This window comes from Cyanistes caeruleus, chromosome 5 (assembly GCF_971803275.1).
Source record: "Cyanistes caeruleus chromosome 5, bCyaCae1.hap1.1, whole genome shotgun sequence".
In the NCBI taxonomy this organism is placed as follows: domain Eukaryota; kingdom Metazoa; phylum Chordata; class Aves; order Passeriformes; family Paridae; genus Cyanistes; species Cyanistes caeruleus.
In genome coordinates this window covers 21,090,648-21,107,522 of record NC_141705.1, presented here as the reverse complement: position 1 = coordinate 21,107,522, position 16,875 = coordinate 21,090,648, and positions in this window count along the sequence as shown.

Below are 16,875 nucleotides of genomic sequence, written 5' to 3'. Positions count from 1 at the left end.
CCTTCACAAATTAAAGCAACAGTCTGCACATGAAGCTATGTGTTGCATGAGAAAGAATCAGAATGGAGAACAAAATGGTATAGTAGATCTGGGAATAGGTTTTCCATGTAGAAATCCCTATGGCATAGACATTGTTTTGTTGGATGTAGTTACAGAGAAATACAATCACATGACCTGTCTCGGAACACTGTTTTTGCCACTGCCTAATGAGAAGAAATTTAAATTTTCCTATTCCTTGTTGTACAACTGATGTGTATAATTTAAGATTTAGATTTTGTTGTCACTTTCCAACTTTGTCTTTTACAGACACTAAAGATTGCTTTTAATTTCCCTCCCTTAATATTATATAGTCTTACTGGGATGGAGTATTTTTGTCCCAAAGCAATAAAAAATACAAAGACTGATAGTTTTGTGTTTTAAAAAGAAGATGTAATCTTTAATTTATTTATTTTCTTTATTTTCTTCATTTTCTTTTTCTTTATTCTCTTTATTTCCAGACCACCTACAAATTAGCACAGCTTGATCTAGCTTTTAGTGAAATCAAAGACAGTGTCTTGAAAAAAACATGTGTTTTAATGGGTTGTGACTATTTTATTTTATTTTATTTTATTTTATTTTATTTTATTTTATTTTATTTTATTTTATTTTATTTTATTTTATTTTATTTTATTTTTCATTACATAGTATTTTTTTTTATTTTAAGGTGACATGATAAATATTTAAACTGAAAAGAATAGATTATAAAAACCTTTCTTCTTGGATGCAGTGTTAAAAAGCTTTCCCTTTCCCTTTCCCTTTCCCTTTCCCTTTCCCTTTCCCTTTCCCTTTCCCTTTCCCTTTCCCTTTCCCTTTCCCTTTCCCTTTCCCTTTCCCTTTCCCTTTCCCTTTCCCTTTCCCTTTCCTTTTCCCTTTCATTTCTTTGTTGAGCTTTCCATAAAATTTGCATCGTTTTTTATCTAATCTTTAGAATTTAACTTTGCTCCTGGGTGACCAAATACGTTTTGGTCTATTTTATAAAATAACTGGAATGTTCATAATAGAGCTGTTTGCAGAAAGATAGATCTACAGATATCTAATGCATATTTGCGCTGCTAACAGAACATAATTATTTAGGAATATAAAACCAAATATCTAATTTGTTTGTGTTTTTTTTTTTAAATATCAATAGATTTTTTTAGAGCAGTCCTGTAACTGACTGAAATGGAAGACATTATTGGAACAAATATTTTATCTCAGTTTTTAGTCACTGAATCCCAAGATGCAGTACTGTTTTGGAATTTATTATTCAGGCCCTTTCTGAGCCTTCAGAGAAATCTTGTCATGCATTATAAGATGTCATATCTTGTCATGTCTATAAGACATAATACTTCATATGAAGTACCTTTGGTTCTATAATGCTTGTGGAAACATTACTTTACATAACATGGTTTCTTAGCACTCAGGGCATAGAATTTATTTTAAATTATTTTTCAGTTTATACTGATAGGATCCTTTCACTTCCTTTCATTACTTTCTTTTCTTGTCTTGTTTTTTTGTTTGTTTGTTTCTTGTTTTTGTTTATGAAACTATTGTTTTTGCTTTATCATTTTGAACTACAAAAACAGATTCTGAAGTTCCTACCTGACTAGGGAAATACAATTGTATCAGAAGTTTGATGGTTCTTGTTACTGCTCAAGGACACTCATCTAGAATGTAAAAAAAGGGCCAAAGGATAAATGAGAAACCAGTCCAGAAGAGTCATGTAATAGGATTAAAATAGGGATTGAGGGAAAAGATATGACTTTGAAAAATTTCTATCTAAATGACAATAATATAATGGCATACTGCCAATGTCAAAGAATATGCTTGACTGAAATACAGTTCTAAACTTAGTAAACTGACTGTGTTATGGATTAATGAACTATCATAAAACCACAATTCAATAATTCATTTAAACTTTACATATTCCAGAAATTTCTATTAGCTAGGATTGCCTACTAGGCACATGTCCTATCTGGTAAGCAACTGCTTTAGAATTTTCCTTTTGCAGCTTTTACCAAAGAAAACTAAAATACTGGAGCCCAACAATGTCCATTTTCAAAGTCAGAGTAACTCAAATGCATTTGCCTGCTGAACAGCTCCTTATCCTCAAACTTGAACTCCCTTTTGAGCTGAAATACTCTCTAGCATGACCCATTTTTCCATTGGCATGTCACTTGGCCTCTTTGAAATGACAGTTTCTATATGCCCTTCATACTGCAGTTATTGCAAAGCTCTTTTATTTTATTCAGAGCCCCCATCATTGTTTTGATTCATTTTTATCACTACTGGCCATCCCTGTCAAAACTTTCTAGATCTAAAAGTAATCTTAGGAGGACTGGCAGAAGTAAGATTGAAGTCTCATACAATTTTGTTCTTCATTTTAAAGTATTTTGTAGTTTGCTTGGGATGCATGATTACCTAAAATTCTTCATGCAAATAAAGACTAATTCACAGAGTAAATGGTATTTTCAAATTTACCGGTGAGCCATTTTTACATAGAACATACAGAAATGGATGAAAAAGCAGAATATTTTCTAGAATTTTAATTCTGTTGAGGATACTTCTACTGTCATGTAACAGATAAAACATTCAAGTATTGAATAAATTGGATATGGGTGTGCATGCAAATACTTTCCTTTTACATACTTAAAGATTTTTAACTGTCTCAAAATGAGTGTTAGAGCACATATTGTATCAGGAATATCTTTGTACTTTAAAACTTCCTTGCCTGAAGCTAATGTTTCAGAGAACACCTGATACTGAATTCATTCAAGAAGCTCAAGACCATTTCCATAATATAAGAAGTTGTTAGTAATCCTTAGTAGGAACAAAATCAGTTGAAAGTACAGAGTGTTCACAGTTTGCAAGTGCAAATGCAAATAAAGTCACATGCTAACAACACAAACAAACAAAAAAAGAAAAATGGACTCAGAATAATAGGTTTTAATTTTGCTAGTGATCATATAATGATAGAATGCTTTGGATTGGAATGGACCTTAAAGATCATCCACTTCCAATCACCCTGTCCATCCATGGGACACCTTTTTGCTGGACCAGATTGCTCAAAGCCCTGTCCAACCTGACCTTGGACACTTCCAGTGATTTTACTGCTACACCAAAGAGAAAAAAATTGTTCCACTCAAAAAGCCATTAAGAACTTAATCAATTTCAAGTATATGTGTAATTCAAGATTGGATGCTTGCCCAAATGTATGAATAAATATGAAACATGTTCTTTAAAAGGAAATGCCTTTTAAATGTAAAGAACTCAGGTCAATGAAACAAGACAGAGAATTTTAGTGCATCTAAGTACTTACTTAGTTACGAAACATTAGATTTACTAAGAAATACCACTTAAAGTGGTTAATATTTTATTAAAATATTTTACATCCTTCCAGTAAAATATTATGAAGTAGTTGGATACTCTGTCTAACTCTTAATGAGACAACAGGTCTTTCATCGTACTGCCAGTAAAAAATGCAGACTTGTAGGCAGCATTTTTCATTTTTAACTTTTTTTTCCCCTTACAATTACTCATAGATTTCTTACCTTCTGCTATCATCATGTTAGAACAAAGATGTGGGGGAAAAAAAAAAAAGAAATTGAATGTGACATCTCTTCATCTGTTTGGAACTAATAATGCCTTCACAGCAAACAGTTGTTTTGGTACATGCTGGATTCTGATGTAAAATAACAGTGGATGAAAACATATGGAATAGTTACCTAATTTGTGTGTGCATTTCCTGACATAATTGGGTCATTCTTGCAAGTTTTCAAGAATAAATTAATTCAGAGGGAAACTGTCAGATTATTTTGAAATAAGAATATTTTCTCTATAAACCAGAAAATAAAAATATAATATTTAGTTTCTTTGAATAAAATTGTCACAGTTGAATGATACTTTAGTCTTTTTATTACTGTCATTTTATTAACTTTTTATGCTCTAGAAATGTATTCAGTTCTCAGTAGAAAGCAGTACAGCATATTCCATAAAAACTAGCCAAAACTCCCTGTCCAGCTCCTGAATGTGAAATATTATAGATTAGGATTGTCAGTGTTCACCTAGGCAGGGAGAGCCCCACCACCTCCATTGCTGTGCTGCCTCACAGGCTTTCTGTGGCCCCTCTGTACAAGCTGCCCCTTTAACAGCTGAAGTCTGCTTCTTGTGCTCCTGCTCACCAGCTCTACAGAGACCGCAGCAGATATCTAATAACCCAATCTGCCTTGATCAGCAGTCCACAAAATAGAACTACTCACCTACTGGAGAGGAAACACTGAAGGTTCTTCCTTCTCAAGGCACTGTTTCCAAAGCCCTGTATCCATGAGGTGGGAACAAATGCACCAACTCAGCCACGCTGATGGCGCTATTCACCACATGTGAACCTTTTGTGAACCTTGGCAAAAGGCTTATGCACAGGGATGTCCACAGGTTCTCAGTACTGTCAGGATTCGGGTGGCTGTGTATACCTAGAAGGCTTTAGGAGAGTGTAAACACTTTGGTTTACATTAAGGAATGTAATACTCTGCCCTGAAGCCAAGGAGAGTAATGGCAAACTTTCCCCAAAAGGAGGTCACACTTTCCAGGTGACATAGGCATATATTAAGTAAATGTTCTTAAGGGTGAAAACAACATTTAAGCAAATATAAAATTATTCATTTTCACATTTATGCAAATTAAGACATTTGTAAAATGAATAGACAAATATCATCAGTTTCTTAATTGCTAGACTTATTAAATTAATTTAAAGTTCTAGCTAGCAAACAAACAAAAAGGTAAAAAACTTGATTCATTTCTGTGTTTCATTTATTTTTCATTTTATTTGTTTAACATGATAAAAGATGCAATACATATATTATAAATAGGGTAAGGATATTATTAGTAACTACCAGAGAGTTGAAAGAAATAGCCCAGTCTAAAATCTTGAGCTCATAGTCTAAAGGAAAAAAATAAAATAGCTTTGAGTACCTTGAAATGTCAAAATGAAGGTAAAGGAATTTTGATTACTATCTTTGCTATTTATGACAAAATAGTGAATGCATAAAGACACATAAGGAAATGCATTATATTCTGATGTTATCAGTGTTGTAAATCTTCTGCAATTTTTTCTGAAGTGAGCAAATAATTTATCTTATGTCATTTAGTTTGGGATTTCATAACCATGTTGTTATAAAACAATGGCAGATAATATTCAGGGCCAAAGAAAAAGAATCATTATTCTACTCTTTGCAAGTAAATATATCTATATACATATATCAGAGAATTCTAAATCTGCAATGGAAATGTTCAGAAGACTGATAAATAATGGCCAGTTTTAAGTTTTTAGAATTGACTTCAGTAAAAAGTTTTATCATTAATATTTTTTATGCTAGTGTTTGTCTTACATGTTTTTAATTATTGTCACTATGTGGTCAAAACTACTTTGACCAATTAAATACATCCACATTTAAATATAATACTCAACAACCATATCTCAAATTTACTCAATTAATACTATTATAACGCCCTCAGCCCACTGTACTATGGAAAAACTGAAACAAGCCCTTAGGTCACAAATAAATCATCCTGAACATCAGTCATTTTGTAGAAAAGTGCTACTTCCCAATGTTTGAATCAATTTTTCCCCCTATTAAGAAATAATTTCCTGAAATGTTAGAAAATAAATGTTCCATTACTGATATTATTTGAGGGAGAGAGAAAATTAAAAGTATTCATAATATTTTGCTGTGAGATAATGATCTTTTTATCTGTACAGGCATGGAGACAAAAAAAAAATATAAATAAACATAGAGGGGAAAAAAAAAACCCTGAAAAAACTGGAAACAACACACCAGAGATAAGAATAGTTCAGTACCTACTGCTTGTACTTTTCATTGTAGTAAAATTCCAGATATTGGGGTAACTAGGCTGCAAAATATAGAGCAGGAATTGTGCTATAATTTTCACTATAGCTTCTTTCCTAAATGGCAAAATTCCTGAGCACTTCATTAAAGGTATCACTGAACACTTCATTAACAATAACACATTTTATGCTCTTTAGGGAAAGGTTTTGTCAGTTACTGTGTTGGGTGAATGGCTTGTTTGGTTCAGATGGGAGTGCCAAGGTACCTCTCCTGTGAGGCAGTTTAAGACTGTGGATCATGAACAGTTCCCTGGTGGAAGGCCCCAGAAATCATAAGGATACTTATTTCCTGTCTTGAGAAGATCAGGATGCATAGATAAAAGAAAAAAAAATTATTTTTGATAAATAAACATTTTATCTATGTTTATTAAAAACTGCAATTTTTAATTCAGTGTGCACCGACTAAAGCCAGTGTGAATATATTTGACTATTTCAGAACTGGAATATGCTTCTTTATGGGTTCAGTTTCATCTTTGGGTTTTCTAAATGTCTAATGCTTTCTGGACATTTCTGATGAGTGTGTGAGTGTGTATAATGAAACAGATAGATAGATAGATAGATAGATAGATAGATAGATAGATAGATAGATAGATAGATAGATATGAAGAGCTGTCTTACCATGACTGCACTTCACCTAAATACTTACAAGTTTTATTTCTTCAGTGCTGGATAAAAAATTTAAAATGACATAAAACCTCCAAGCTCTAATGAATTGTAATCTAAATAACATATAAAGGTTCCCTGTGACATAAAGGGAGAAATACAGAATTGAAACTGTAAGGACACCAGATATTTTGTAAGTATATTCAAGTAATTAGTGTCTCTAGGGTTGGAAGATATCAGTAAACTGTATAAGTGAAATAAGTGAAGCACCTCAGTGATTATTTGAACCTTTTTTTTCATATATGATGGGAAGAGTTATGATATATTGAAAGTGCTGAATTTAGAAGGGAAGTTAAAATTAGCCCTAGGCTATGCCTAGAGCTTGCAATATCATAGACACACCTTTAGAGCAACCACAAAGTTTCTAGAGCTCAGAATTATGAAGAAAGTTTTCAATACGACATTATAGTGGGTCAGCTGCAGACAGAGAGCCTGAGGCTTGGTTTATATTACAAAGTTTTGCTGCCAGAGCTATATCAGCCTGTGCTACAACAGCAACAACAAAGAAAACAGCAGAAACCCTCTGTGACACCTGTAGGCTGGCAAGTCCTCCTCTTCTGTCCACAGAAGAGAATTTATGGCTGCCCACAGCAATGCATTGCAAGGCATGTAAGAAGGTGGAAGTGATACAGTTTAGTGATAGGAATGTAGTGATGATTGTTAAATTATAGACATGTAGAAAAATTGAGATTGGCATGGATGCAGAGTGACCTGGCCCCCCAGGACCCACTTAAGCTTTGCTGCTTATAGAGTTCAAAGCTCACTGTGGAAACAGTTTCTAATTGGGAAGTGCAATTTTTCCCAGCTGCTGTAATTGCAAGTCCAGACACCTGCCCAAAGCAGCCCTTTCCAAAGTGGAGCCTCCACCTTCATAAAATGCTGAAAAAGCCAAAGAGGGAATTTACTCACCTGACCTTCTAAAGGGACAGACACCTCCTGCCTGCCCAACGATTCCAGTTCTGATCACGCCAAGGAGCGCTGAAGAGACAGTAAACATATTGGGGCACAGATAGATATGCAATACAATAGCATTGAGTTACCTAGGGCAGCCCAAGATCTAGTTTGTCCTTACAATAACGCGTATTTATAAAACGAATTTTGCTAAAACCACCTCAGAGTTGACTTAAGCTATTATCCAAATGAAAATTCTGGAATTTGTATTTCCCAATATTTGAAAAATTTGGAGATAATTGTAGGCAAACCCCATGTGTTTATTTTTCATGGTTTTTTTATGTATTTTTCAGCACACCCTGAGCTTCATTACACAGTTTATTTTAGCCACTTTACAGTAATTGAGCTATAACTTAAGCAAAGATTCCCTTATGCTGTGATTACTTTCGTATAGAAAATACTAAAACATATCTCTGGAAGATATTAAAATACATTCTGTTAAACTTGAAGTTTAACAATAATAGGAATAAACATCAGAAAAGTAAAAAAAGAGAGTGATAAAAATGTTCAATTACTTTTACATCATACTTCAATTGCTAAGAAGTCAAACTATCATTTGCTATTTTCATATAAACTATATATGAAATAGAACCATGAACATAATGAAGGAAATTAAGTAATTACCACGACTAATGCATCCTGTAGTATAGAAATTATAGACTTTTTGAAAAACAGTGGTGATTTCAGGTGTTGGGGTGAGGGGGGAGTGGGGCAGGGGCAGGAAATTCTGTGTATAAATCACAAGTTTAATTAGATCTTTTAAAATTATTCCTTCCCTATACAGTTGCAGTGACCCTAATCAGAATACCATTGTACATGAGGAGTTAGTGATGCACACAGTAGTGAACCTGAGTAGGCACAGGCCTGTGCTCTGTACCTATATGTCTTGGCCATCATACATGTAGCTCTTTATTTCAATATAAGCTCAGCCAGCAAATCCTGATGGAGAAGCCCATAGTTGTTCCCATTGGGTACCAGTGATTATGTCACCTGTGTACCCATCATAAAGCAAGAAGATTTTTCTCATTTGGACACTTTTACTTGACAGCAAAAATGATTGATAGAATTGTTTTCTACTAAGAAAGTCTTAGAAGGTTCTAAGTACCAAAATACCAAAATGCTGGTGAACCTTTCTGTGGAGCCAGCCTTGCTCTGATCAGAGGTGCCTTGCCACTTGATGCTGTCCACTTTAGGGTTCCCAGAATATGAAGCAACATGGAATTATCTATTCTGCTTCTCTTTTCTATTCTTATGTAAACTGTCATAGAAGTTATCAATATATTTTGGAATCTGCAATCTGTCATTTTTACTCAGAACAGAGTAATGCATTAGCCACAGTGTAGTACAGTAATCATAGAGAATTAATTCACCTGTAACATACTTTTCTGCAACCAAGGGAAATGAGAAAATGTGGTTAGTACATTTTATTGTACAAGTAAGATATAGCATGAAAAAGATAGCCTTAATATTGAGTTTATACTTGTAATGTATCTTAGGATAAGTGATTTAAGGCACACTCATAGTGAACATCATCATTCTTACTTTCTCAAAAGGTGGGTGGAAGAGAAACACAATTCTTGGTTTAGTAGCTATGGGAAAATCTCCTTTCCTCAAAATTATGTTTTCTGGTCATACTCACTTTCTGAAGAACTCTATTTCAGTATCACTTCAAGGCACTTCAAATGGTATTTTTCTTACTGTCTTCTAGTTTCCAGTCAGAAGATATTTTTTCAGCCTTGTTTTTCATGATACAAGAAACATGAAAAAGTTATCTCAGATACAGCTTAGTTTTCAAGAAGCTCATCATGGGAACTTGCTTGTCAAGTAAGCATTTTAGCTTTAATCTGCACATAGCAAAATTAGTAATATCAATTAAATCAGTAGTTGCTTAAAAACCCCCAAAATAAAACCTTAAATAAAAAATAAGAAATATTTATTAATGGGAAAGATGATTAATAATTACCATCAGTTGAACTTTGAAGGTTGTGTCTTGAATAAAAACAGTCAAAATCAGACAAGTTTATTTAGTGTAAGTTCAATAACTGAGATATCTAGAAAAGGCAAAATGTAAATGAAACATGACACCCTTCTTCCCCATTACTTAGCATGGATATTTTCATCTCTATCTCTAGTTATTAGATTGGCAAAGAATACAAACTATAATAAACTTTATGATGCTTGTCTAGGAAGCTTGAAAAAATCCCACACTGCACTAACGCATTTCACTTTTTAAATTGGCACTACTTCTCCTTGCAATACGTGTAAGAAACTAGGCAAATCTCATGCCCTGTTTGAGGAGAGGCATTGTGGTTTCATTTTAGTTTCCTTATCTGAAACAGTATCAAACACCCATCTGAAGGCCTGAGTATCTGTAATGCAATAAGACCTCTTCAAACCTGTAGAAAATTTAAGGCAAAAGTCAATCTAAGATCTCATGAAGTATCAATAAGACAATATAGTCAGGATATTTCACAATTTGCTAATTAAATTTCTTAACAATTTTCCTAAATATTTCTAATTTACACGAGTAACAATGGACAATTTGTTCCATTTTGCAGTTCCAGGCTGGACAGACTGGTTCAGGAACATTATAATTTACTCAAATTATACTATACTGATACTACTTCTTGTCTTGATTAAGATATAATAGAGTTAAATATGATAATAAATAATATAGAGTGGGTCTGCTTTTTGCCTATGCATCATGTAATTATATTAGTAATTGGCACAGATTGGCACAGATTGGCACAGATGATAATATAAATGTTACTACTGTAACATAAAAGTTTCTGAAAAGAATAGAAGAAAAGAGGAATAATAATAATGACAATAACAATAACAATAGTAATAATTTTTAATTGAATATATTTATATGTAAAATCATAAAATATTTAAATTAAAAAATAGAATGACACTCTTAGTTCACTGTAATGTCATATCAGGGCAATGAAATGTTTACTAAGATTTAGCCCACCTGCTTTCTAGTCACCATATTTTTGAAAATGCAACATGAGATACAAGACAACAACATGAAGAACAGCTCTGATTTGCAGAGATGTCAGGCAGACTTTCTGACAGAGAGGATAAAAGTGAAGTTGATGCCTATAGGGGAAACTAGAGAGGGGGAAGGAAACAAGACTTAATTTTCGTTTTAAAAAATTAGATAGTAAAATTGTAATTTTTGTCTGGATTAAAATAAATAATTAAGATTTAGGACTGTTTTCAGAGAAATTGAGATTACCTACAGCTCAGAGCATAACAGTGAAACATTAAATATTTGTTTGAGTTTTTTGGGAAAAAATGCCTAAATATACCCTTGGTCAAAGTCATAAATATGAAACTTGTTCAGGGAATGGAGATCTAGAAAAAAGAGTGTGTTTTTACTTACTTGATAATGAATTTTGCTGAATTATCTACCAGTTTAAGAATGCTATAAGTAAAGATGCACAATGCATAGCATTTATACAGTTATATGAATATATATAAATCTATATGAAAATGCACTTCTGCTTACTGATATTCTCTCAATAAATTAGATGGCTAGCTCTAATCAACATGTCTAATAACAGTCTAATTTCAAAATTTATGGATAAAATACAAGGACTGAAGGGAAATCTAGAATTATTTCTTGAATTGTTTCATGAGCAGCCTCCCCTTTTTTTGTAATGGCTACTCTACTATACTGAGACTAATTAATCAAGAACATCATGTACATATCAGAACAGACACTAAAACACATTTTACAGCAACAACAGTGCCCCTGAGAACAGCAGACATTTTTTATTAAGTTATTCTGCAAACCATGCCATACCCAAAAAATTCTGATGGAATGAAAGACTTTCCTGGGTAAGGAGACAGAAAAAAATATGTGGTTTTTGATTTTAAGAAGGCTTTAATGTTGTCTTTAAATACGGCTCTGGTGAAATCACATTTTCAATAATTTTCAATTAAAAAAAAAACAGAAGAAGAAATATGAAAATTAAGGGATCATAAAAAGAGACACCTTTGTAAAGCTAGTCACATTTTATGATAGATCAATAGTAGTATCATATATGACATACAGGACGTAAATAAATTGTTATGTTCGCTAGTGTTGATTAAAAAAAAAAACAAAGACTGAGGTTTTTCTCCAATATAAAACTTTTTCAAAATATGAAGAAATTAGAGAGTAAAATGACTGAAAAAATTAGAATATGTGATGCATGATGAAAAGGTAAAGAATATGTTGACCTGGGGAAAGAAAGAGCAAGGTCAAATATTTTGAAAATGCAAAAAGTTAATATAAAGAAAGTAATCAGTCATTTGTCATACCCACTGTGTGGGTAGAACACAAGGAAATTGTTTATTTTTCAAACCCATAAAATTCATGTTAGAAATTCCAACTATAAGGAATGTTTACTGATCTAGGGAGGCTGGGAAATTCCCCATGTGAGATATTTTAAAAAGCATGCCAGACAAACATCTACCATTGATTTTTTATATAAAATACCAAAAGAGCTCCCACAGGACACTTCTCATCAGAAAGTATATAAACATTAGGATCTCTCTTTACGTTCTTGTAGTTGTAGTTAGTACCCATCAAGGAGGATGCGTATTCATCATTTCCATGTCCTTTGGCAGTGAGAAGAATTTCTTGGAAATGTGTTATGAAAATGTATTGACTCCATGCTGATCTCTGGTTTCCAGTGGAAGTTGCCTACCCAATTAATTATTCTGTAAAATATGTTCTTCCCCTTGAGTGTGCTTGAAAATAAAATGATTCATATAGAACAAGTTTAGAAGAGTCAGTGCCTGTGTATACAGTCAGTGGTGATACAGCCTTGAAAAGAAAGTCCAGGCAGATAAACAGTCACAAATCCCCAAAAGTCAAAAATGTCAAAGCCATGTGTCACTTTGGCATTTCCATATTAAAACTTCAAATGGGTTTTAGGTCAAATGAAGTTAGAAAGTCATAAAATTTTACAAAAATTCTCTAGGAATGGTAGGCTACTTTTGAACTCTATAGCAATGGCCAGAACAATGTAGTAGTGAAATGTCCCCAGGACTGGCATGTTAGTGAAGAGACCCTGTGAACAACTAATTGTTTGATGAGGTTCAAGCAGAAGCTGTGTTAGGCTATAAGGTTAAATAATAATTTGGTGATGGCTAGGAAGATGAAAATATAACCCAGAGTAACTTTGGATGATTATATAAAAAAAAAAGCCCACAAACTCAGAAGAATGTATATGTATGCTAATATAATGAAGTGGACCAAGATCAGCACATGGACACAAGGAATTTTGTCATAGGCCTCATCAAGTACGAGTGACCAATCACCTCTGTTAGTATGATTCTTTCCTTGTTACCGTTTTGTGTAAAAGAATGTGCTTGTTTCCTAGGTCAGCCAGCTGTATTAGATGCCTGGCATGCAATTCTGAGGGATTGCAATAAAATAAAACCTTTTTTTCCTGGCAAGTTGATGAGCTCTTGCAAGCCAGGTGAAAGAATCCTGCTTTTGGATTAACAAGTTGAAAATGGACCATAAATTTGGCAGCAGCACCTCCGCTCTGGCTGATATCCGTCAGGCTCTAGCCTCTTGTGCCCTTATTTTCATGCCTTGCAGCACAGCACCTTGGCTGCAGAAGGTACATCATTACCTTCCCTTTTGGGTTCAGGGAAGACTTGGTCAGTTGCCAGTCACCTCTGTGTGTAGGGATGAAGGGGTGAGAGCGACTAGAGGACTCTAGAAGCTGGAGTAGGTCTGCAGCCTTTGCAGATTATATGTGCAAGTGGTACTGATTGGGGAACCTGGCATTCAGGGGCAGCTACTGGGCAGATGAACTACTGGGGTGTCTGAGCCCAGCTACTCAAGGGATATATATCTAGATATATGTGTGTGTGTATATATGTATGTATGTATATATATATATATTTATGTACATCTATATATATGTGTGTGTGTGTGTATACATATATTTATACACCCTTTTTTTTTTTTTTTTTTTTTTTTTTTTTTTTTTTTTTTTTTTATGAAATCCTGTGTCATAAAGCAGAGATTCACAAACTCCCTGGACATCTTAGATAAATCAACAGAGAAGGAAAACATTCTGCACCATAAAATAATCTAAACTTGAAAATTCTTATAATCAAATTCTTTGTATCATTGTAGAGAAATGCATTAATTTCTAAACTACTTAGTATGCCATTGTTTCTTTCTTGAAATTGAAAGACTATGGTGTTTATCAACATGCAATGGTGTTTGTTCATTATGTTGATTTTTATTACAGGATCCCACAATTTGAAATAATTATGAAAGAAACAACAGAACCAGATTTTTGATTGTTCATTGTTTGCGGCATCTGTAGGAAATATGTCGGCTTGACATCAACTGTTAACAAGCTTTATTTAAAATTTAGGGAAAAACAGTTGTAAATTATAAACATTGTCTATAATAGAGCTTTGTAGTTTACATAATTATATTCTGTGAAAGAAGGGAGGCAAGCTTGGTCTGACTTCATTTTTCCATTAGAAAAGATTCAACTGCCTTCATCCCATGATACCAGCTGCACTGTGCTTTGTATGAGATCACTGTGCTTAATTTCAATAGCCTTCAGAAAGAGTTTATTTTTTAAGTCCTGTCTTTTGCAGATGTGCCAAGGGAAAGATAATTTTGGTTTCTCTAATCATATGCAGAAAGCTAGCCCTGTTCTTAAGCTTTACTTTGCATGGTGCTTTCAGAAGAGCCTGTATAGAAATCATAGTTTCAAATTGAAGTACATTTTAAGTCAGTCTGTTTCCCAAAAGGATTCTCCTAAAGTACTTAGAATTTGTACTAAATATGAATATTTTTTTACTGATGGGTATACTAAATGCTTTTTAAAAAGAATGTGTGTGTAAAGATTTTGCAAATATAAGACCAATATTTAAAGAAAATGTATTAAAGGGTAATGACAGGAACATGTAATTTGGCTCAACAAAGCTTTCAGATACAATGCCCCTTGCACTTTCATCAGAAACTTTCATTGAAGCACTGAATGCAGATTTATGGTGAATACAACAGAACAATTTTTTTTTTCAAATAAATTTTCATCTTGCTCTTCTAACTTAGGCTAAAAGGCTTATGAAAAAAGCATACAATGAAAGAAAGTCTATGATTTTGAAAACTTTTAACTCCCTTTGATTTAGTGAAGATATACTGTATGTATTTCCCTCTTCACAAACCCTTGAAAATAAGCCTATACTTTTATTTCATGTTTCTATTAGACAAGGAATAATATTTAAAGTCATGTCTCTTGGAACTGCAATTCTGTACTGTGAATGTTAAATGAAGGTTTTAAACTTCTATCTTGGCAATACAGATGCTCAATTAAATAATTTTTTGCTCACAAACTTTACTCATTTCAACTGAAAATCAACTTTGGATGAGTTGTTTCCTAAACTTTGGGGAAAATTGGCAGTATTAATTAATTAACTAAATAGCCCAATTGTCAAAGCATTTAAGATATTTACAGTGTAAAAGTATCACATCTCATTTGAATAAATTAATAGTCAGTAACAATGTTACATGTATTAAGATTAAAATAATCACTGTGATTTTTTTCTGTATGGCAAATAAACATTTCTAATTGTATATTTCTTTTTTTTGAAGGCAAATTCATTGCTGTTTTTATTAACAACAATCAAACTTTGATTGCATATGCATGTGCTTGGAAATAATTTGAAATTATCTGGTTAAGATAAGGAAAACAGATTTGATTAAAGAAAGGGAAAGCATTGGAACATCCAGTCAATTTTATTGTGTGGATCAGACAGCAAGACAGACTTGCACCTAGTGGCAAAAAAACTCCAAAGAATTCACAACAAATATGAATAGCAGCAGTAAAGCAGCTGTATATAAAACACACTACAATTGTGAAATTATTATGTGAAAATAGTACATTAGCTTGTGCAACATCAATAACAAAGTAAGCTTTCTAATCTTCAAATATTATTTGTGCCTTGAAATGAAGGAACAGAGAAATAATGAGACCGTTTCTTAATGTTAATCCTTTCTTAGAAGATTAGAAAGTAAAACTAGCCAAGCAGATCCTGACTATTTCTTAGAGCAAGCTTTTAATCACATTATAATGTAGCTGAACACAGCTTGGCTGGATGCTTATTTAATTATAATTAAATGCTTGCAACACATGTGTCAGTGACAATACCCTTATTGCTAGACATCAACACTTGGATATATGTCTAATGGTGATTCCACACTGAAGCTGTTGGGAAGTGTCTTGAATAGTCTACAATGTATTATATCTGAGAAAAGAGATTGCAAAGAAAACAAAACAAAACAAAACAAAAAACCCAAAAAAAAACCCAAAAAACAACAACTCAAAACAACCCTAGTATTGTATTACCAATGATCAGGAAAAGTGCTGGAGTAACAGCCTGAGACACCTACAGACTTTATTGGTACACAGATTTATCACTTAAAAAGTTTCTCTAAATTGAAGTGTTTCTGCATTTAGATGATTACTCTCAAAAGTTCATAGCCCTGTTCTTGTTTAGGTAGGATAGGTATTCCACTCTGAATTCTATAGAGATGCCACATTTACTATTAAATTTTCCACCATCTTATAATATAGCTCCTTTCATTTATATTCAGAAAAAAAAATTAAATATCTTAGTTTAATCCAAGTTTTAAATATGAATATTTGAAGTTCTGCATATAATTGTCTTCAAGCTTCAGTAATAACCTAGAGGTGTTTTTATAAAATCATTTTACTTCCCCCTGAGGACTAAACTGTATCACAAGAAGATCTTTGATTTCCGTGGGTGTAATAGTGACATAAATAAACTCAGGGAAACAGCAAAGAAATGGCAAAAAATCTGACAGATCAAACAAATGTATGTGTAAGTAGACTATATATATCAGCTGTCATCAATATACAGAGCTATTTGAATCAACTGTCTATTCACCATTTCTCAGTGCACCTAAGACATGCCTAATTGTCTAATGGTGTAGACAGGTCTTTCAGAAAAGTCTGTGCAGAACTTCCTACAGGTTAGCAGATGTATTAAAGGCTTACTCTGAAGGGTGTCATCTGGTAATCACTGATCTACAACAGTTCAACACCTACTACTGAATTCTGGATGTCCCCTGATTATCATGTAACTGGTAGTGTAAATAAGTGTGCCTTCTTCAGATAAACAAGGAAGGGGAAAGTTTCATTCCAAGGAAGCTAAAGTTTCTTTCCATATTTTGGAATTGCCTCATTGAAGCATCATTCAACCCTACTTAGAACAGTATAAACAGGTGGTAGTCTGCAATCTTTGCCAGTCTTGGCATCTTCTGTGATGTCACATATGTAAGCTCC